Source organism: Mustela nivalis, assembly GCF_964662115.1.
Source record: "Mustela nivalis genome assembly, chromosome: 4".
Taxonomy (NCBI): domain Eukaryota; kingdom Metazoa; phylum Chordata; class Mammalia; order Carnivora; family Mustelidae; genus Mustela; species Mustela nivalis.
The window spans coordinates 106,442,641-106,466,668 of record NC_139023.1 but is presented as its reverse complement, the minus strand read 5'-3'; positions in this window follow the sequence as shown (position 1 = coordinate 106,466,668).

Below are 24,028 nucleotides of genomic sequence, written 5' to 3'. Positions count from 1 at the left end.
AAAAAACTGTTGAGGCCTATTGGGGAAGAGTGGAGGGAAAGGAAGGTTGTGGAAGGAATGGAGGCTGTTATTAAATATTTTAAGGGCTATAATGTGGAAGGGAGGTTAGATTCTCTCTCTCTCTCTCTCTCTCTTTTTTTTCTTAATGACTCCAAAGGAGACAAAAGGATTTTTGGTGGGAGTTACTGAGCCATAGATCAAAGAAGGATCTTACTAACTCTAAGGGGTATACAGAATAGGGTTGCTTTTGGAAGAAATGAGATCTCTGTCTGTAGCTGTGTTGCATAATTGGCAGAGGTAGAGTAGAAATGTGCATTAGATGTGTGGTGGGCTCGCTTTAAAAATTTTTTTCAACAGTGAAATATGTGTATAAACACACTTTGTAGACTAGAGAACATTGATCTGGAAGCTCATGCATTTTTATAGGCTTTGTACTTAGAGTTGTTTTTGTAGTAACAATGAGAGTAATCCATAAGCCCTGTCTTCTTTGGTTTCCTCAGTGTTTATACCATGAACTAATGGGATGTTTGTCACAGGGGTTGGGGTCTGCGGTTGGAGATAACCAAAACGATTCCTCCTCAAATAAGTCTGTTACTTTGGCTTCATTTATAACATGCTCAATTCCAGTATTTTTTTAGCTGCTAAATGGACAGGGTGGACAAAAACCATGTTTACACCAAGAAACCCACTTGGAAGTCAGGCTCTTCGTTATCCTTTCTAAGGTGGAAATAATCCATCACACTGGTGAAGGTGAAAAGAGTGTATTCAAGCCTTGATTCGGCAGTAGCAACTTTGGATATTCCCTTTTAGCAATCAACTGCCTTGGGGATGCTCCGTTTCAACATATCTCTAGTAAGGAGTTCCTAATTTTGGTGCCATTTTGTTTTTAATTCACAACATATAAATTCAGAAGTTGTGTGAATTGCTTACTAGGCAGTGTAATGATCTGTGGGGAGGAGCAGGGGCAGCACAGAAATCCTTCCAGATCTGGGCAGATAGGACTGTTGTCTATTTTATAGTCTCTTTTATTATCTTGTTCGTGTTAACTTTTTATTTTTATCAAAGGATTTATTGTATACAATTTTAAAAGTCAAATGATAGCACGAGGTTTACTTTATCTTCTTATCATCTCCTTTTCCAGTCCCCAGGGATAATCATTTTCAACTGTTTCAGCTACTGATTCTGGTAATTACCTAAATATTTCTAACAGCTTGTTTATTTACACTACTGCTCTAACCCATGTTATATTTTAGATGTTACCTATTGGCTGTAGACGATGAAGATTTTGCTTTCTTATACCCTCTTCACCCACAGACACCTTTGTTCTTCCTGAAAACTTATAAAATAGCTTCATGGTTAAGTCCATCAACAGGGTCTTCATTATTTTGTCTTTGTAAATATTAACTATACTTTTGGTGCAAACTTTTATTTTTGTTATGAATATATTACCCCTTTCTTTCTTTTTTTCTTTGGCTCATCTTTCTTCAAGTTTCTGGTTAAGACTTCCTATATCCTCCAATGGTTCTCTAAACTAACCTTCAATCCATGTCTTCCTTTCTGCTTAGCTATGGTCCTGGGACTCCGCTGTTATTCAAAGAGATCTTCTCTAGCATTACAGCGCCCGCTTCTTGGATTTTATGTCTTGATCTTTTGGATTTAATTCTTTGTTTTGATGGAGCACATCTTTGGAGAGTTTGGGTGTCTGAAAATGTGTTTATTCAAGCCTAATGTTTGATTGATACTGATTTGGGTTTGAAAAAGTTGTGCTCTCTATAGGGGAGAACTCAAATGGTAACAATCCATGGTCCCCGACAAAACTGTCTGATCTCATTTGCATTTAGGAAGAGAGTGGCCTGAGGGCAAATTCAGGGCCTACTGGCAGCAGCTTCTCTGGATATCAACAGAACAAAGTGAATTTATTTTTATTACTTCGAGATAATTGGCATTACATGAAAAGATGATGGTTTGTTGTTATCTTACTGGGTAGTAATGTTACATATCTACTGGCAGGTAATTTTCCATCTATTATTAGAAGGGAATGGGTCACACCAGGCCATGGGATTGTGTGTGACCCAAGTAGAATATGTACTTGCACTTTGAGAAAAGAAATGCACAGATAGAAAGATTATGAGCTCTAAATCTGACACTCTTAACCTGAAGTCTTCTATAGATCATCTATGTGGTTCTTGAATTCCCCGAACTTGGGTGCAAATTTTATTTTGTGCTACTTACATAGTCTAAGCTTCAGGGGCCTATTAATAAGGTGGAGATAATATTAATACCTCCTCATACAGTGGTTGTGATTTTTAATATTTAAAGAGACCCACGACCCACCAAAATGTTGAGAACAGTTGAACTCTAATCCTGTCTTTCATCCATTTAATAGATGGAGAAACAGATTCCATAAAGGTTAGGTATTATGCTAGTGTAACAAGTAATCCCCCACAGCTGGGACACACCCTTGGTTTTCTGGCTCCTTAACTGGGAGTCTTCCCACATCAGCTTCAGGTAAGATTATATGCGAGCCTTATCTATCTACCTTCCTCACCTACTTTCCAAGGGAAGGTCGAGGTAAAGGTCTTTTTTATGAGATTCACAGTCAAATGTGGCTGAAAGAGGCCTCTGAAACCAGAAAACTGTCAAGGGAGCAACATTTATTTTTGTCATTACTCATTCTTCTGGCTCGGCCATGAGAGACATAGGAATATGGATAAATCAATGTAGATACAAAATCTTGATGGTATTACTTGGCTCAAGTGTATGCTGGAGTCTCAAGATAATTACTACCATATTGAAAGAATAAACATTCTGCTAAGGCACTTTTGACAAAGGAGACTAGGGTCTTTGTTAAATTGGCTTCTTTTGGAGAATAAGTTCATATAATTCTATGGGACTCAGCTACTTAGTTGATAACCTGTGACCACAAAATATTAAATGTTGATTACTAATTACACATTATCTCTTACATGTATATACTGTTTCATTGTTTACAAAGTGCTTTTACTTATTATTTTATTTAAGAACAATCTGGCATGCTATAGTATCATTCCCCACATTTACAATTGAGAAACTGAGGACAGGGGACTTGATGAGAAGTGCCTGAGGTCATGTTAGCTAATAGGGTTAGATTTGGAATAAGACTACTTGCCTTCTGGTTCAAAATCTGGTTCTTTTTCCATCCTACCATGTAGCCTCCTAATAACCATTAGTCATGCTACCTTTCGTACTCCAGTGATGGATATGTTTCAAAAGTAAGAGGGACATCGCAAGGCATGCTGTCCTTGAGGGTTTGCAGCCACTCCCTGCGTGAAGGAAACATGCTCTGCTAGCCTGCCAGACGTGAACAGGCTGAGGACATGTGGACTCAGGGACTTGCCAGATACAGGATCCTAGGGAACTTGGATGAGCACAGTCATTCACCAAGAGATCAACTTTACTCTTTCTATTTCAGGTAGGTGTTAATAGTAGATAAGGGTACAAAATTCTATACAAAGAACATGAGGCAATGCCTCCCACAAAGACTCATTAAGTTATTATGCTCCTCGAAGGACCTAATATAATGTAATTCATGTCTAGTTTTCTACCAACTATGTGGATCAATAATGGTTTTCTTTAAAATGATGGTGAGTTAGGATTTTCATCCCTTGGTTTAACCTGATAATTAAAAGCACATAAAAATGTACCATACATAAATAGTAGCTTTTCATTAACCTTATCTTTTTTAAATTTAGATTTTAATGAAAAGAAAATTTTAAAACCCTAAATTTTTTACTTTGTGAATAAATCTGCCATATGTCAGGTCATGAGTTGATGTTACTGATGAAGTGAACACTTCTGACTCTCTTGAGGTGGAGAGAAAACTTTTAAATCTTTCTTCTGTTCTTGATTTAACAAAGGTGGGATATCATATGGCCATGTTCACGATTAGTGGTGTTTAAAAAAGAGTATGAATTAGGGGGGCCTGGGTGGCTCAATTGGTTAAGTGCTGGACTCTTGGTTTTGACTGGTGTCAAGATCTCACAGTTCTGGGATCAAGCCCTGGGATTGAGCCCTGCAACTGGCTTCTGCAGAGCCCTGAGTCAGCTCTAGATTCTCTCTCCCTCCCTCCTGTTCCGCACCCCCTTCCTCCCCCACCCTTTGCTCTCTTGTGTGCGCGCGCTCTCTCTCTCTCTCTCTTTCTCTCTCTTTCTAAAACAGATAAATAAAATCTAGGGGCACCTGGGTGGCTCAGTTTGTTGGACCTCTGCTTTTAGCTTAGGTCATGATCCCAGGGTCCTGGGATCAAGCCCCGTGTTGGACTCCCAGCTCAATGGGGAGTCTGCTTCTCCCTCTGTCCCTTCCCCCAATTGTGCCCTCTCTCTCCCTCTTTCTCTCTCAAATAAATAAATAAAAATCTTAAAAATGAATAAATGAATGAATGAACGAACGAATGAATAAATAAAATCTTAAAAAAATCAAGAAGAGTATGAATTGTTGCAGCTGCAGTAGGAAGCCCAAAACAAATCCTGAACCTGATGATCAAGGACTACGGAACTCCAGACTGCTCTGGATGCGCCACAGACATTGGCCTCACCAGACCCTAAACAGGACCTCGCTTTCTCATAAATAGAGAAATTCCTCTTTAGCAAGGAGCTTATAATCTTCTATGTAAAATAAAAGTGACCCTTCTTAGATCATATTCCTGCTGGAGTCCTGAAAAGTATATCTCCTTTCCTCTTGCATGACTGCCAATGTTTCCAACACTGTATATACTTACGTTGTTGAAGACACTGTTTCAGAGATGCATCAGGAGCCACATAAGAAGAACACTCAGCTCCAAGTCCAGCAATCTTGGCTCTAACTCCTTGATCACCTCGTTTTGCCCTGCCTCCATTTGTTCTCACTCCATTCTCTCTAAAATACTGACCGCTCAGACTTTCCTCTTTAATGTCTCCCCTTCAGCACAGTTTTCACCATTGCTTGTGTTTTCCTACGTGTTTTTAGGAATTTGAAGGAGGCCTCTTGGGGGGCATCTCTGCCTCCCTCTGGTCATTAGCTTTATGCTGCCTCTGCTCACTACCCCACCTTTCTGGCCTCTTGGGCAGAGCTCAGACATAATGTGGGGGTCATTGAAGAGGCTGTGTATGAACCCTAGGAAATTACTAACCCAATTAAACAGACAATTTACAATTAACTTCCATTTGGCCACCTCTACATCTGTATTGGTACCTTCTAGGTGTTTCTGTCTATAAAGTCTTCAGTATTCTACTTGCTGGAGAGATGGCAGGTGGGCAGGCAGTGTATGTAAACAACCAAGCAACTGCTGGAAAATCTTGATGGATATGCTGTCCATTGCCTCTGCTATTTTCCTTTAACTCTGATTGTGGTTTTGAATTCTTTGAAGACTAAAGGGAAAAGCCTGCATTTGACAACTGAACTAACAGCAAGACTAGGGGAAAAATACTGCTGAAATCTGTCAGTGAGTGTTGCTAACATATGTTACCTTTATAGACAGGGAGAAAACTAAACCTGGCAAGTCCTTGGAAAGATGGGTTTGTTGGCTGACAGGTGTGACATCTCAGGACAACGAGTTAAAGGAACACCTAAAATGGGTTGTGTCCAGTGAGACTTGACTGGCCACAGAAGACAATTCTGCTCACTGAGCTATTTTTCTGGTGTCCATGATGCATATCAAATGCCAGGCGAGGCTTGTTTCCAATAACAAGGTTGGAGGTCAGTTAACACAGCATAGGGTTTTAGTTTTCCATAGCTCAATCAAGCCATCCAGGCACTTCCTGGGGGATTATCCCCGGGATGAGTTAGATAAAAGAGGAGCTGAAAGGGGTTTCTTCCTGAGGCAATGCTTCAAGTAGCACATGACAGAAGCAGATACCTATCACTTGCATGAGGAAAAGTATAGCAGATATTTTTCTTAGCCAAACATGTTAGATAGACCAAGTTTGAAGATTGTAAGATAAACTCAGGTACGAGCTGGATGACACACAATCGTGGAACAAATGGTTTCAATCACAACCAATGTTGGGACACATGTTTTCAGAGTGGGTAAGGAACAGGTTCTGTGATGTTGAGCTGTTGATGCGTCCATTCTGCAGTATGATTGACTATCAAGGTGTTTGTGTGTGTTGATACATTTTCTTGTGTTTGATGCCTATAGTAGACAGGGTCCTGTAAGCATAAGAAAAATAAAGTGTATATATTTATTTTGCTAAATATATTTTTATAGAAGGTGCTTAAAATCAGGAGTGTTAATTTAACATTGTGTGTATAGAAACCATAGATGATTATTTCTTTTTTTTTTTTTAAAGATTTTATTTATTTATTTGTCAGAGAGAGAGCGAGAGCGAGCACAGGCAGACAGAGTGGAAGGCAGAGTCAGAGGGAGAGGGAGAAGCAGGCTCCCTGCGGAGCAAGGAGCCTGATGTGGGACTCGATCCCAGGACGCTGGGATCATGACCTGAGCCGAAGGCAGCTGCTTAACCAACTGAGCCACCCAGGCGTCCCCATAGATGATTTTTCTGTCTTTTGTCTCCAGAAATCGGTTATGTGAGAGCCTTAAAGTGTGAGTGTGTTCCTGCTTCAGATGATCACACTTTTTGGGGGAGTTGGTGAGCATTAGTAACAAAATTATATTTATCATGTAATTTTAAATTCCTTTGGTCAGGGTTTTCAAAGAAACTCAGAAAGTTCAATTTAAACATCTGTATTCTTTGTGGCCCTCTATGTCCAATTTATCACTTCTATCTCTATGCCTCTCTCTTCAGATATTTATTCATCAATAATTCCACAAGGATCTGAAGCAGATTAAAACAATGGTATGAATAATAAGATAATAATATAGAAATACAAAGTCAAAATTAAATAAATCCCTATTATAAATAAAGGGACAATAGGTCCTAGGGAATTATTTAAGGTGCATAACAGAATTTGGAATCGGGAACTGAGAGTGCTTGGATCTACACTTCCAATTCTTTAGTCAGACAAGAGCTCTGTGTACCATCAATGACCAATCGCATAGGTTCCTTAGTGGTTGGAGGACAAGTCAATACATTTTGTATGTCCAGAAGGGACAGCAAGAATTAGATTGGTTTTGAAACTAAGTTTACATGACACCAAAATTAGCAATTAAAAAGATTAAAAAAATCAGTCTATTTTCTTTTAATTTTTTTCAACAATTTTCAGCAAGTTAGCTGCTTGATGAATTATCTTAATGGGATGTTTGTGTTTTTATGTAGATCCATTCTGTAATGTTTGCACATACCAAGGAAAAGCATAGTCCACAGGCTATGCATTTCCTTTTTTCTGGGCCATTCATCTCTTTGGCATGCTTGCATGATTGTTTGCAATCTGTCATCATTATGGGGAAGTCATCTATTAAGAACCATCTGCCGAAGAAAATTCCAGTCCCTAATGCTACATCCCTGCTCGATCTGTCCATGTTCCTCCCCACTTTGGATTCTACACTCGGCACGGAGTCCACTTTAAAAAAAAAAAAAAAAGAAAAGAAATACTTCTGCACAGCAAAGGAAAACATCAACAATATGAAAAGTCAACCTATGGAGTGGGAGAAAATATTTGCAAACTATGTATGTGATAAGGGGTTAATATCTAAAATATACAAAATTTTATACTATCCAATAGCAAAATCTTCCACAAATAAACCAATTAAAAATGGGCAAAGTACCTATAAACACTTTTCCATAGAAGACATACAAATAGCGAAGAGGTAGATAGAAAGATGCTTAATATTATAAGTCATCAAATGCAAATCAAAACCACATGAGATGACATCTTACACCTGTTAGGATGTCTATTACCAAAAAGCCAAGGCATAACAAGTGTTGGTGAGAATGTGGAGAAGAGGGAACCCTTGTACATTGTCCATGGGAACATAAACTGGTACGCTATTGTGGAAAACAATACGCAGTTTCCTCAAGAAGTTAAAAATAGAACTATGTAAGATCCAGCAATTTTACTTCCGATATTGAATCCAAAAGAAATAAAATCAGTATTTTGACAGATATATATACTTTCATGTTCATTGCAACATAGTTTATAATAATCAAGTTATGGAAACAACCTAAGTGTCAGTTGATGGATGAATGGATGAAGAAAATGGGGGATATGTATACAAGGAGTATTATTCAGCCTTAACAAAGAAGGAAATCCTGTCATTTGCAACAACATAGGTGAAACTGGAGGATGTTATGTTTAGGGAAAAATGCCAGATGGAGAAAGACAAATACTGCATGGTATCATTTATATGTGGAATGCAAAAGAAATTTAAAAAGTTGAACTTATTGAAAGAATCGAAGGGTGATTGCCAGAGATTGGGGTGGTTGGGGAAAATGAGAGAGGTTGGTGAAGAGGTATAAACTTTCAGTTGTATAGTGAATATCTGAAGATCTAGTAGTGTATAACTTGATGATAACAGTGGATTATAACTGTATTGGATAATTGAAATTTGCTAAGAGTAGAAACGAAGTCTTCTCATAAAGAAAAAAAAGAAGGAGAAAAAATATGGGAGGTGATGGAGATAGTGATTAACTCAGTGTGATGGAGATAGTGATTAACTCAGTGGAGGGAATCCTTCTACAATGCACACATATATCAGATCATCATGTTATACACTACTTTAAATATATTACATTTCTGTCAATTATATGTCAATAGAGCTTAAAAAAAAGTAAAAATATTCATAGAATTTCTGGGAGGATTAAATATAAAATATTCACAAAGTGCTTAGAACTATATGCATGCAAATATTACTATCAAAGAAATCAGTAAATGAATATTTAGATTTCTATTTATTACTATCAGAAAGAAGGAAGGAAGGAAGAAAAGAAAAAAAGGAAAGGAAGGAAACCATGCCTTATAGCTAGTTTTTCCAGCGATGGAGCTGAGAAAAGTCTCAAAATGGATTCTGCTGTTAGCACTCAAACTCATGGCTAGTTATCTAGTTCTCCCCTCTTCTTTATGCCTATGGGGGCACTAGTTGGGGCTCCCTCAGGAATAGGCTAGCAGAGGAAAGCCACCAGCTCTGATCCTTCTCTGCTTGCTTAACTTTGCCTTACAATGAACAGAGGATTTTACCCTTTTTGTGAAGGGTATGAACTTGGATTGTAGTTTCTTGGTCAATCCAATGAGGAGTTAAAGTCAGATGATCTTTAAGTTATTACCATCTCTAGTTTATTTATTTATTACCGCCCTATCTTTAAAATGTTACTCCCGGGGTGCCTGGGTGGTTCAGTGGTTTTGGGCTTTGCCTTTGGCTGGGGTCATGATCTCAGGTTCCTGGGATCGATGCCTGCATGAGGCTCTCTCCTTGGTGGGGAGCCTGCTTCCCCTGCCACCCCCGCGCCCCCTGCCTGCCTGCCTCTCTGCCTACTTGTGATCTCTGTCAAATAAATAAATGAAATCTTTAAAAAAAATAAATAAAATGTTACTCCCATGCTTATCATACCCAGGAGCCTCATGGGCTCTTCGAAGATTTAAACTATTTGCTCATTTTTGCGTCACCAGCACCGACAATAGCCTAGTATACAGAAAGTGCTCTATAAGTCTGAATTGCCGTGAGTCATTTGTTGCTATTCCTAAATCTGCAGACACTGCCATACTTCCTAATTTCTAAAGGTTATGAAGATGTTCAGCGCTCAGGAAATCAGGCTTTAGCCCAGCTGAAGCTACCTTCTCTTTTCAGTCAATGGTTTTGTTGAAAGCTCATTTTAATAAATGTACCAGAGAGGTGTTTTTGAATAGGCAAGAGTCATTTGGTTTTGTAAAATGTTGAGGTGGAATAAGTATTAGATGCTTTTGTTATTTCTGCCACTTTGGTTAATGAAGCTGTCTCCTTTACAATATAATTAGAGCAAGAACAATTCTCTCCCCAAATATAAAGTGACACACACAGGATCTTGTTGCTCGAGTGTCCCTCTGAAGAGTCACAGGAAACCATTCAAACACGGGGCTAGACATATGAGGGTAAATACAGCCAATTAAGAAAATGGTAAGTAATTTCATGAGAGAAATTGCAGTTCTCACTAAAGATGTTCAAACGTCCCTTTTGGATCAAACCACCTCTTATTTTTTAAGATCTGGAGGAAGTTGCTGCGTAAACATGTTTTTGTTTTCTCTGGGTGATACATTATTATAGGGCCATGGTCACATTTACGTTTCTAAATGCAAAATCAGAATTCAAGGAGAAAAAAAAGTGTAATTATAGTGATCTCCTTGAGACCAAGACAAAATTAGTCTTTTAAATTCAGTGTTCTGATGCCTCAGAGGGCCAGATAAGTCAACGAAAATCATAGAGCTCCCAAGAGAAGCAATTCAGCTCTTCTTCATGGTTTATTAGGCTAGAAACTTTTCTATTAGACAAGACTTTCTTCAGTCTACCTCGTGGAAATTAGTATTATACATAAAGTGTCAACTCCATGACACTGGTTTGGTTCCCATTTTCATCGCCTGACTTTTCCTTCCATCCATCCCCCAAAATGCTTGTTTTCTAGAACAAGAATTTTTTTTTTTCCCTCCAGGACTTGATACATCTTTCTTAGCCAAAGATGTCTATAGATAGTCAAGAAATTGGGCTTCATAGAATTGAAACATCTTGGGCTTTATCTGAGACACATTGATTTCCTACACCAGACTGAATGACTTGAGATCTGTATCAATCATTCAGAGTTGTACTGTAGTTGAAGTATGATGACTTTTTTTTTTTTTTTAAGCCATGAAACAACTTATATTGGGATCTGGCAGAGATCTACACTAAATCTTAGGCATCTCTGAGTTACTAAAGCAGGATCACACACACAGGATAGATCATGTTTGAATTTGTAAAATGTGTGAGATTTTAGGTTTGCAGGGTTTTGACATAGGTAGGATCTCATGTTGTTTATAAAGAAGAGGTAGATATCCTAATATTCCTCTGTCAAAACTTCCTTCTTCATTCAAAGATGTAGGACACTTTTGGGAAGTACTGAGCTTAGTTAAAAGAATCTGAGATTTAGCATCTGAGACAATGAGAGTCACATCTTCATTCTGTCATTTACTAGATTTGAGGCTTTTGGCTACCTCTAAATCTACCTAAATCTTGTAAAATGAGGCCAATAATACCTTTGTCCCAGATGAATGTCAGGGGAAAAAAACTGACATTTACATTGCTTGGTTTTTGTATATAGCAGGGGCTAAATAAATGGTAACTATTTACCACATTGTTCTGTAAAATTTTAATATTTGTTTTGGGGAATTCTGTATAATAGATGTTGTTTTAATTGACTAAAATGAAAAGCATATTGTAATTTATAACAGCATTTATAGATAAAAAGTTCCTAGACCTGGGGCCCCTGGGTGGCTCCGTGGGTTAAACTTCTGCCTTGGGCTCAGGTCATGATCTCAGGGTCCTGGGATCGAGCCCTGCATTGGGCTCTCTACTCAGTGCAGAGCCTGCTTCCCTGTCTCTCTCTGCCTGCCTCTCGGCCTACTTGTGATCTCTTTCTCTCGGTTAAATAAACAAATAAAATCTTTAAAACAAAAAAGTTACTAGAGCTATTCAAATTATTCTGAAAGCAGTGTTACTAGATATTTTTACCCTAGTCACCAAAGAAAGGCTATTTAATTCTCACATTTTGGTTTTCCATTCTAGATCATCCAACATGGCTGTGCCTTCCAGGGCCAGTCAGAGTAGCCCATTACATATGGTAAAATTGTTTGTGTATGTTTTGTAAAAGAAATTCCTTAAGTTGTTAGTTTGGGAAAGGGGAGATGAGACACCAAAGATGTGCTTGGGAATTACTTAGAAATGAACAGAATGAGGGGTGCCTAAGTGTCTCAGTCAGTTGAGTGTCTGACTCTTGATTTCAGCTCAGGTCATGTCCTCAGGGTCTTGAGATGGAGCCCCATGTTGGGCTCCGTGCTCTTAAGACTCGGTTGGTTGTGCAAACGTGTGTGTGTGTGTGTGTGTGTGTGTGTGTGTGTGTGTGTGTTATTTTTCCCTTGGGAAATTGCTTGAGAATCCTCTCTCTCCTTCTGTGCCTCCCCTTCCCATACTCTCTCTTTCTCTCTAAAATAAATAAATAAATTTTAAAAAAAGAAAGAAAGGAAGGAAGGAGCAGAGTGTGGATAATTTAGAATGCCTAAAGAACAGAATGACTAAATCATTTTAAAGGTTGATGTGTAGGAAGTAGAGGGACACTTATCAAGACAAGAACCAATGGGAGGTTCATTGCACAAAGCAGTAAAATGGTAGGGGTGGAAGTGGTGAAAACATGTTGTGTGGAGTTTTTTTAGCCCTCAGTTGGTCAGACTGTGGGAGGGTAAACAGATTGAAGACCCAGTTTGCTTATCGTCGGAATAGCTGGGAGAAAATTATATGAAAATGAGAGAAGACATTTTGGGTCATTTTGCTACATTTAAAGTGAAAACTTTAGACACAACGCTGACAGAGAACAAACTTTAATTAAGCATGGGTTGTTTGTGTGAGTGTATGTGTGTTATTTTTCCCCTGAGGGATTCTTCTTTAAAGACACAACAGTCCATCTGAATTATTTTTTTATTGGTTTTTGTGTAATTTCTCCACTCACTTCAGCAATGGTGTTATTGATGCAGTTGGCGCTGGTTTCTAAGAGCCCCCTTTGACTTATATCATGACCTCATTGGCATTTAGTACAAACACGAAGAAAATTCCTCTTTTATAGGCAAAGTATCTGCAAAATATAGGGTGCTCAGTATTGAATGCAATGCCTAGTATTTTGAATTTTCTGGTATGGAAGTATCAAATATGCCCAATATTTTTGTTGAAACTGTGTGGTACAACTATGACTTCATACTTGGCTATATTCAGTTACAAATATTTTAACAAAAAGCCAAAAGAAAGCCAGACAAGATGGAGGTCACAATGGAAGTTTCCTGTGTTGGAAAACCTCCCTCTTCCTAACCAGAGCCCTGTTGAGGTATTGGTGGGGGAGTGGCTTCAGAAACAGGGGAGATGTGGGAAGGAGAAACGCCTTGTTAAAAAGACTGAGGGGGACTGCCAGCTGACCTGAGCTGGAAGGATCCAGAGACTGAGTGATAATTCCCTCTGTGGCCCTTGTGCTTCTGGCATATTGGCAAGGACAAATTATGCTTTTTGAAAGATTTGGGAGGGATGGTCAGAATCACTTAATGTATCCCAGCTCTAGTTATGAATATGCTATCAACAAACTCACTATATGACCTGAGGCTAGTAATTCATCTCTAAAAGGAGGGAGTCCAATTAAAATGATCACTGAAGACCTTTTCAGGCATTTTGGTTGTTGTTAATATTAATTCTGTTCAATGAATGACACAGAACTGCTGTGACTTGGGAGAAAAACCAGGGACTTCGGTAGAAAATAGTCAAAGGCAAAATTTGCACATATGATCCTCAGATATTCAGATTTTAGAATGTGAAGGAAAACACCAGAAGACTTCCTCTTTGCTCGGAAGTGCTGCTGTGTTAGAAACCGTTGGACAGCATGTCTGTCGCCTGGCTTTCCATCTTCCCCACTCCACTATTTGCTTTGGAAAATTCACTTTAAGGAAGGCCAGAATTTGCACTTATAACGCAAGGGAGATGAGAAGTAGGTGACCATTTCTTCTTAGAAGCTGGGAGCACGGAGACAACAGAAATTACTTTTAGAAACTGTAGGCCTATTATCTTGGCCCTAGAGCTTCATAATTCTGACGCTGGATATATATAATGACCTCTACAGACAAGGTTGCACTGGGCCGCTGATCTTTGGATTCTTTGTAATGTGTTTGCTGTTTTCAGAAAAACAAATGGTAGTTTAAAAGAACTTAACTTTGGACCATTGGTATTTATTGAGAAGACCTTACAGGGTCTCAGTAAGAAGAACTTACTGGGGGATATACAGCCTTAGGAGCGATTAGCCCATATTTATTGCTGAAGGCAATATACTGTGCTTTTCCATCTTGATTTACAGAGGAATGTGGAGTAATTTTCTACTAAGCAAGGAATCTTCCTCTTGCCTATTCAAGTAATGTTTCACTTTTGTTTTCCAAAATAATTTTAAGATTTAGAATGTTTTTTTTCAGGACTTTTCTCATCTCTATGACATTATTCATTTCAATTAAAAATTAATTAAGAAGTTAAATCCAAATCCCAAGCCTGATTTATCCCCTGTTTCCACCTCTGGATAGCCATCTTGCCTTAGGTAATTCCCTCATTGGATGTAGCCTCAAGATGTTTTCTACAACCCTAGATTCATTGCCTGCTAATGAAAAGTGCAATCAGAGAACTGGTTGTTTGTTCTGCAAATTCCAAACCAGCAGAATAGTTACCTTCAATTAACTGAATATAGACAGAACCATGTGATTATTTCTTCAGTGTGTCCATCGTCATTAACCCACTGAGCCACCCAGGCGCCCCTGTGTCCATGGTCATTAAGGCTCAGACTATTAAAAGGCAAAAGGTACCTATAGGCTACAGTGTACATATTCATGGTAGGGTAAAGGGGAGATAGGAATAGACTCAGATGATTTGAACCTTTCAGGGCAGTCTCACCTTCTCTTTCACAAAGTATTTTTCCCCTCTACTTTTAAGATCTGCCTTTAGAATTTTAGGGAGAACTAAAGGGTCTACTTTAATTCTTGATATTAAATGTCAAAGAACACGAGTGGTCCTTTGCAGAAGTTACAGGGGACATTTTTTGAGGTAAATTTTTATAAAAACGTGATCTGGAGCATGGAGCACTGGGTGTGGTGCAAAAATAATGAATACTGTTATGCTGAAAATAAAAAATAAATTAAAAAAATTAACAAAAAATGTGATCTGGATTTTAAATACTTAATTCAGTGAAGTAAATAACTTGTTAAAATTTAGGTACTCAGTGGTCCATTTGTTCATCAACAAATTATGAAGTGTCTACTCTGAGCCCACCTAGCCCTTAAAGCAACAGGAATTCCTGCATAATTCTTATAGCTGGGTTCATTATTTTGGATGACTTACCACAGGTGCTTTAGCAGATTGCACAAAGACTTCTGTTCTTCATTCATTTTGCTTCAAGTTGGAAGGTTGGAAAAATATGATGCCACATTAACCTTCAAGTGACCATCGGCCTTATATAATTTGGAAGTGCAAGAACCAGGATTCTTTTTTTTTTTTCTTTAAGATTTTATTTATTTATTTGAGACACAGAATGAGAGTGGGAGAGAGAGAGCATGAGAGGGGGAGGATCAGAGGGAGAAGCAGACTTCCCACTGAGCAAGGAGTCCGATGTGGGACTCTAGGATCATGATCTGAGCTGAAGGCAGTCGCTTAACTGACTGAGCCACCCAGGCATCCCAATGAGCCAGAATTCTATTCAGAGATTCTTGCCAAAATAAGCAAGACGAGCGGTGCCTGGGTGACTCAGTCGGTTAAGCGGTCTGCTTTCAGCTCAGGTCATGATCCCAGAGTCCTGGGATAGAGCCCTGCATTTGGCTCCCTGCTCAGTGGGGAACCTGCTTCTCCCTCTCCCTCTGCCCTACCCCCACTCTTGCTCTGTCTCTTGTTTTCTGTCTCTCTCAAATAAATAAATAAATAAACAAACTCTTTAAGCAACAACAACAACAAGACAAAGTAGGCAAGGGGAAACCCAGATCACACTTAACAGGGGTTATACAGCTGTACGGAGAGGGGGTTACAAATGGGAAAAGGAATAGTAACATTAGAAGTTAGGAGTAAGGGAAAGTGATTCAGGATTTTTAATTTTGCTCAATTTTTTAAGCAAAAATATTTTGCTTAATATCCATTTTTCTATTAACACCTTCTAAATCCACTTCTAAAAGTGGTAGCCTGGAGATTTAAAATCATGTCTTGGGCATGTTCTGGGTCCCTTGCAACCCAGTGTGTTAGTTTCTTGTGGCTGCTGTAACCATAATCACCACAGATTATGGCTTCAACCAACAGACACTTGGTCTCTCAAAACTCAGAATGTTAGAAGTTGAAATCAGTTTCACTAGGGTGAAAGCAAGGTGTCAGTTGGGCCGTGCTCCCTTTGGAGGCTCAGGGTGGCTTCTGGTGCTTGCTGTCTTTGCTTGCGGCTCTATTGTTAATCTCTGTTCTGTGGTCACACTGCTGCCTCCTTGGTGTGTGCAGAGTCTCCCTTCACCACCCCATTACAAGATACAGGTAGTTATACTTAGGGTCCACCCAAATAATCCAGGAGAATCTCCCCATCTCAAAATCCCTAATTTTGTCCCATCTACATGGACATCACCCACTAAAAACTATGTAAGGTTATATGATCAGCTGCCAGATATTTTAGGATTAGCCATGGATATCTTTAGTGGGGGGGGTGGTAATTTTAGCCTAGCACACCCAATAGCTCTCAAGTGATGAGAAAAGCTAGACGCGATTGGCTCAGTGGTAGAAAAGAGTTTCATCAAAGTTGGCCCATTGAAGATATTTCCCTTTACTGGCATTCTCTCTCCTCTGTCTTCTCAGGAAGAAACATGGAAGCCAGACAAGCAACCACAGCTGTCTGCTGCAATTCTTTATCATTGTCTGTCTTGCGGGAAACATCTTGAATGCAATCCTAGACCCATGTTGAAGGATCTAGGCCATTAAGTTTCCTGTGGAGGAGGGAAAGGGTAGGAAGGAGAAAAGGGAGAGAAAGACAGAGAGAAGAGGGAAAGAGAGGACAAGGAGGAGGAAGACCCATGAGAGAGAAGAGAAAATGTACAAGGCACATCAGGTTTCCACCCTTAAACCAGAAATTTTAGCCAATTTTAAACATTTTATTTATTTATTTTAGAAAGAGAGAAAGAGAGAGAGTGCAAGAGCACAAGCAGTGGGAGGGGCAGAGGCAGAGGCAGAGGGAGAGAGAGAATCTCAGGCAGACTCCCCGTTGAACGTGGAGCCTGACGGAGGCTCAATCTCATACTTTGAGGTCATGACCTGAGCTGAAATGGTGAGTCAGACATTTAACCGACCCTGAGGTTAAGTGACACTGAGGCATCCCATTTTTAGCCATTTTGGTGGAATTGATCATATGTTTATAATCAAACAGTAACTATTATAATACAGTATATGAACATTAAATAAGCATTACTCATGTGGAATTGTGTGTCTGAGTAATTCTGTAGAAACAATGGACACAGCCTGAGTAGAAGAGTAAAATGTCATCTCTTCTCTGATATTGGTTTTGAGTTCTCTGTAGGATTACTCATCCTATCTTGTTTGCCCCCAGAGGATAGCTACGTTCACTTGCAGTGTTGCTCAGGACTGCGTGTTGCCCACTTTTCTGTCCAGTAGATTGCGAGCTTTGTGAGAAGAGGAACCCTGTCCTCATAACTTCTATTTAATGAGAACTTGATATATGCAAACCCTTTTATGTGTATTTAATATTTAAATAATCCTCCAAGGCAAAGATTTTGTTCCCATTTTAAAGATGATAAAGCCAAAGCAAAGAAAGTTATCAATTGTCAAGTCACAGAGCGGGAGAGAAAGGTAGAGCTGAGATTTGGAAGTAATGGTCAATGGTCTGATTCCCAAACCTTTACTCTTATATCATCATTACATTATGCGACCCTGCACCGCACATAGTATGGTAGTTCAGTTCCTTGAATTGGTAATGGTCAAATTCTTTCTAAATCCAACAAGTAAAGTATATGTATGAAAAGCAATCTTATTTTATTTTTTAGCTGCAGTTTTATTTTGTTTTTAGAATTTATTTTTAAGAAGGTTATTGCCTTACTCTTTAGATTATGTTTCTTTCCAACTCAGGGAAAGTGTGGAATACCTCTAATTATGTAATCAAACAATGTAAGCTATAAAATGTCGTGATAGACTCAAACTTCAGTTTCCATCGATGTTAGAGGGAGAGGAGGAAAGGTAAAATGAATGTCTTATTTTAAGCTTATTTTCCTAATAGATGTAATTTATTTTGCAGAATTCACAAGTGCACTCAGAAGGCCAGGATGTAAATGCCATCTACATCATGAATAAAAAGAAGTAGACAAAGTGGATTTCGTGGAAGAACTGAGCCACCATACTGCGTTCATTGATGTATTCAAGAAACATTTATTGGATGCCAATCTGTTTAGAGTTATTTTTTAAAAATATTTTATTTATTTCTTTAACAGAGAGAGAGAACATGAGAACAGGGTGAGAGCAGAGGGAGAAGCAGACTCCCCGCTGAGCAGAGAGCCCGATGCGGGTCTCCATCCAAGGACCCTGGGATCATGACCTGAGTTGAAGGCAGACGCTTAACCCACTAAGCCACCTAGGTTTCCTTTGTTCAGAATTTTTCACAAGAAACTCAGAATGTAAGTTGCTGAATAGTATCTCTGCTTACCTTTGAACCATCAGGAAATCCGGGAGTGTCACTCCATAGTTTGAACTTTGGTGATTTTTTGGATAGCTTCTCTTTTTTTCTTCTCTTTCTTTCTCTTTTTTTTTTAAGATTTTTTTTTTTTTTTTTTTTTAATGGTTGAATGATGACTAAGTGTGTACCACATCTACTTTATACCCATTCATCCATCAATGGACATTTAGATTCTTTCCATGTGTTGGCTGTTGTAAATAATATAACATGAACATATATCTTTTCAAATAAATGTTCTTGTTTTCTTTATATAAATACCCAGAAGTGGAATGGCTGTATTATGTAGTAATTTTATTTTTAACTTTTTGACGAATTTCCACACTGTTTTCCATAGTGGTTGCACCAATTTACATTCCTAGCAGTGGTGTGCAGTTTTTCTTTTTTCCACATCCTTGCTAACAGTTATTTCTTATCTTTCTGTTAAAAGCCATTCTAGCAGGTGTAAAGTGATATCTTACCGTGAAGACTCCTGCATTTTTTTTTTAAGATTTATGTATTTATTTTAGAGAGAGGGAAAGAGAGCTCATGTGTGCATGAGTGGGGGGAGGGGCAGAGGGAGAGAATTCTCAAACAGACTCTCTGCTGAGTACAGAGCCTGACCCAGAACTAGATCTCAGGACCCTGAGATCACAGTGGGAGTTCATCACATGAGATCATGACCTGAGCTCAAACCAAGGGTTGGACACTCAACCAAATGAGTCACCCACACACTCTAAAACTCCTGCATTCTTTTTTTTTTTTTTTAAGATTTTCATTTATTTATTTAACAGAGAGATTGTAAGTCGGCAGAGAGGCAGGCAGAGAGAGAGGAGGAAGCAGGCTCCCCACTGAGCAGAAAGCCTGATGTGGGGCTTGATCCCAGGACCCTGAGCTCATGACCTGAGCCAAAAGCAGAGGCTTAACCCACTGAGCCACTCAGGCACCCAAACTCCTGAATTCTTGACATTATATCATTCCCTTGCTTTCATTCTTTCTCCTGACATTCTTTCTAGCCAAGATTCTTCGGAGAACAGCCTGTAGTCACTCTTCCTGTGACTACCTTCCCACTGTACTCTGGTGCTCACCCCCCTGACTTACACAGCTTTGGCCAAACCTCATGGATTTTTCTACCCTTTCCTCTTAGGCTCCTGTTAATAAGGTAGTTTTGGAAAATACTCTAATATATTAATAGAATTTTTCTTTGACCTTCCCTTACCTCAAACTTCTCCTGTAGGTGGTAATGCCAAGGGTTCATGTGTAGTTCATGGTGAAGACTCTTCCTGTGTGATCTCCTCATGTTTTCCATTTTAACTATTATTTATATTAATCCTTCCCAAATCCCTATATATGTATTTGTGAAATTTCCTCTAAAGTGCAGATTTATGCCAATTCCTTTCTGGATATACACATTTGGATGTTTCTTGAACACTTTAAAATCAACCATTCTGGCAGGATCACTCACATGCTTCTTATAACTGGGACTTCCTCCTGTGTTTCTGATCACAGGAAACAGTAACACCATCTACTCACTTATCCAAACCGGAATCCTGGAGTCCCTCTAGATCCTTTGCTTCACCATCCTCTCTATTTCACTACCTAAATGCATCTTTTTTTTTTTTTTAAAGATTTTTTTATTTATTAATTTGACAGAGAGAAATCACAAGTAGACAGAGAGGCAGCCAGAGAGAGAGAGAGAGAGGGAAGCAGGCTCCCTGCTGAGCAGAGAGCCCGATGCGGGACTCGATCCCAGGACCCTGAGATCATGACCCGAGCCGAAGGCAGCGGCTCAACCCACTGAGCCACCCAGGCGCCCCCCTACGTGCATCTTATGTTCAGCCCATTCTCTGCGTTTCTGTATGTATTTTTCAAATATGTTTCTCCAGCATCCAGTTTTGCCCCCATCAATCCTATCATTCCCGTTGTTGCTGGAGTAATTCATCGGACAACACTCTTCACTCTTTCATTTGCTTCATTTATTTGTATCATGTTTTTAGTAACCCCAGTGTAACACACTGATGCTGGAGTGCTCTCTTAGAACCAAGCCCTATAGGTACCCTGTGGCACAAGCATGATTATGTCACTTCCTAAGACCCTCTAATGCGTTCTGATGACAGCTGAGATGAAAATTTATAATCATTTTGGCCCTCAAGCACCTGCTGCACCCCTGCTTGTTTCTCAACCTAATTTTGAACCACTTGCCATCTTGTTTTCCACATAGATCATAAGTTTGTAGGACCTGCTATGCTGCTTCCAGCCACAGGGCCCTTGTATGTGCTACTCCCCCATTGCTACTCCCTCCCCTCCTTCTTACTCTGGAACACATATACATTTAAATGACAATAAAATGGAGATTTACTTTTGAGGTTATTCTAGGATCTCAGAGAACTATGTCCCTTTCCTTCAGAGGACTTGCTTCAGTCTGTAACTAGATAATCATAAATACAGTAATTTGACTAATGGCTATCTTCCTCAGCTCCCTGTTAGGCAAAAACAATGACAGTTTTCCTTATCATAGCAACTGTGCATCAGTTCTGTGCATATAGTAGGCACTTAATACATGTTAATTAAATGAATGTTCTTTTTATCATTTCTGATGTTTTAGGTGACCTTTTCCCCCCAGAGAATCATCTTCAATAGACACTCATTTATCTAGAAGAAATGGCAAATGGGGTTTTTTGATTGTAAAGAAATCTTGATCTCTCTTAAAACAAGCAACACACACACTCTGCAAGGAGGAAAGTACATGTGGGGAAGGCAGATGTTTTCACTAAGTTTTAATTTCATTTGGGATTTTCTCACAGGAGGAATGTGTTTCCCCTACCATACTTGGTTCTGAGGCATTAACTACCACCATCCCTCTTTATATTCTGTGCCAAGAGGAAAACATTCCCTTCTTTTATTTACTCGTAGCCCTGTTGACATTTCCCCCCTAAAAAGCATTTTCTCTGTAATATGGAAGAACGGGGGTAAATATTGCAGCTCCCAAGGAACAGACGGGTTGCTGAGTGCAGTGTCACTCTGTGTGAGGATGGCAGATTTGTTTCCCCTCTCACCACATCTCACTGGTAGTGGCTGTCTGGAGACATGTGTGAGAGGGAATCTGAGGGCATGGCCAGTCTCGGTGGGAAAGTGCCCTGTGACTAATTCATTCAACACATACTTATTGAGCACGTGTTATATAATTACCAGGCTGGCCAGGGGTGTGGGAGGAGAGAGAGTCAGCAACCCGCAAGTCCTTCTCTATACACGAAGGGCTGATACAGTTTTATAAGCATCTTGCTTATTTCCTTTCTCCCCTTACTCAAAGCTTATCCATCACTTGCATGACTTTTGGGCACCATTGTGACTTGCTGATTTCAGAAACAGGGCTAATAGAGAATTTTGTTCTGTCACTGGACAGGAATCAAAAACTCTTTCCTCACAAAACCCCCCAAATTTTCATGGCTTAAGCCATACATACATTCACTTTCCTCCTTTTTTTTCTACCTCCCTCCTTACTCCCGTCTCTCTTTCTCTCTTCCACCGTTTTTTAAAAAAAGATTTTATGTATTCAAGAGAGAGTGTGCATGTGGAGGTGGCAAAGGGAGAGGGAGAAGCAGGTTCCCCACTGAGCAGGGAGCCCAGAAGCAGGAGTTGATCCCAGCTGGGGTCCTGGGATCAATACTGGAGCCAAAGGCAGATGCTGAACCCTAGTACCCCTCTTTCCTTTTCCTTACCCCTGACTCCTGTCCTTCCTCCCCTCCCCCATACGCCCTTCCTCCCTCCCTCCATCCTTCCTTCTTTCCCTCGTTCTTTTTTCCCCTCTCTTTCTCTTTCTTCCGTTCTTTCTCTCTTTCTTTTTTTGAGAGATATACTTTGCTCCCATCTAATTTTTACTGACAGGTCCATGAACTCTCTGGGGCACCTGTAAATAGTCTGGCCCTTAATTCTTGAGCTATGGTACAGACTGCTAGCTGTTTGTCCAGCATTCATTTTTTTTTTCTTTCTTAATGGCCACTTACTGGTCACTGGATAGGGATGCACATTGGATACTTTCCCCCTCCTTGTAGGATACAGAGTGCGGGATGCAGGATGCAGGATGTGATAGCTGGAATTTCAGGTATCATTTTGTGGTTTGGAGGCTAGAAATCATGAAGGTAGAGCAGAAAGATAGATCCCTGGTCTCTGCTGAACCTAATAGAGCTACCCTTCAAGCAAGGAAAACAATATGTTTAAGCTACTATAGTCTGGTTTCTATTATTTGAAGCTAAATGTAATTCTTAGTAGTACATGGGTTATTCAGCTCTGGTTTCTCCCAGATTCTTTTATTATATGCTAATTCATGTGATACCTTTTTCTTTTTCTTTTACTTTCAGGAAGGGATCTCACATCCACATTCCTCTAAGACTGTGTATACTCCATGAAGGCACAAAATGTGACTATTCCACAGTTTTTCCTTTGTCTAATGCATTGCCTGACATGGAGTGGTTGGCTGAATAAATAACTGATGTCTAAATGAATTAATAATAACACATACTTTCTTCAAATACAAGTTATATTAAAAAGAATTAACAATTGTAAAATGATCAGAGAGCCAATCTCAGTGTTTAATTGAATATTTTGCTTACCTAAAGGCCAATAAATACTATATGTAGTTGTAGGTTTTTTGTAATAAGGAAAAAATAATGTTCAACATTAGAGCACAGTATAGTTTTGGGATCCCTGGGTGGTTCAATCAGTTAAGCATCTAACTCTTGGTTTCAGCTCACATCATCATTTTATGGGTCTTGGAACTGAGCCCTGTGTCTAGCTCTGCGCTTATCAGGGATTGTGAAGATTCTTTCCTTCTGCCCCTCCCCCAACTCACGCATGCGTGCACTCTTTTTTTAAAATAAACAAATCTTTTTAAAAAAACACAATATAGTTTGAAATTTGATAATTTGTAAGAAATTTGAATTTGATATTTGTGAACTTAACTATAATAATAGTAACATTTCTTTAATGTGCTCACTTAAGAGCATTCCACACTCTTCGTGGCTTAGATAAAAGAAAGCATGTTAAAACCTTCCCACAATGTACACCTGTACTTTTTAGCTTTAATCTTTGCTGAATGCTTCCTACATATTGAACTCAGTTACAATTGCTTTACATGCACTGGCAGTTGTAATCTTACCAATGAAGCAAGAACTATGTTTTTTCCACTCTATAGTTGAGAAAACGAAATTACAAGAAAGCTTAGGTAACTTGCTGGTCTTAATATTGTATTTGATAGTTTTTAGGAATGTGTTTATTCAATCATATGTTCATCCATTCATCAAACACAAATTATTGTCTGTTTGCTTATTGAATTTTTTGACTTGGAGGCTAGAAGTCATGAAGGTAGAGCACTACCTGCTGGACACTGTGCTAGGCTCTGGGGAAGTAGAAATATTTTGTTTCCTCCACTAAGATATATATAGTACAACGTAGCATGATACCTGTTTTGATAAAGAGCATACCTGGACTATCCATCTAGATGAGTATGGGTAGAGGAAAGGAGAGATCCCAGAGGCTTCCAGGAAACAGTGGCAATGCTAGAAAATTGCAAGACTTTCAGATTTGGCCAGATAAAGAACAGGGAGAATGGAGTGTTCCATTCTAAGGAGGGAGGTGTGTAAAAACATGAGGGTAACAAAGCATGGCTTAATCCAAAAAACAAAATGTAATAAATGTGGTGGAGGTATAGC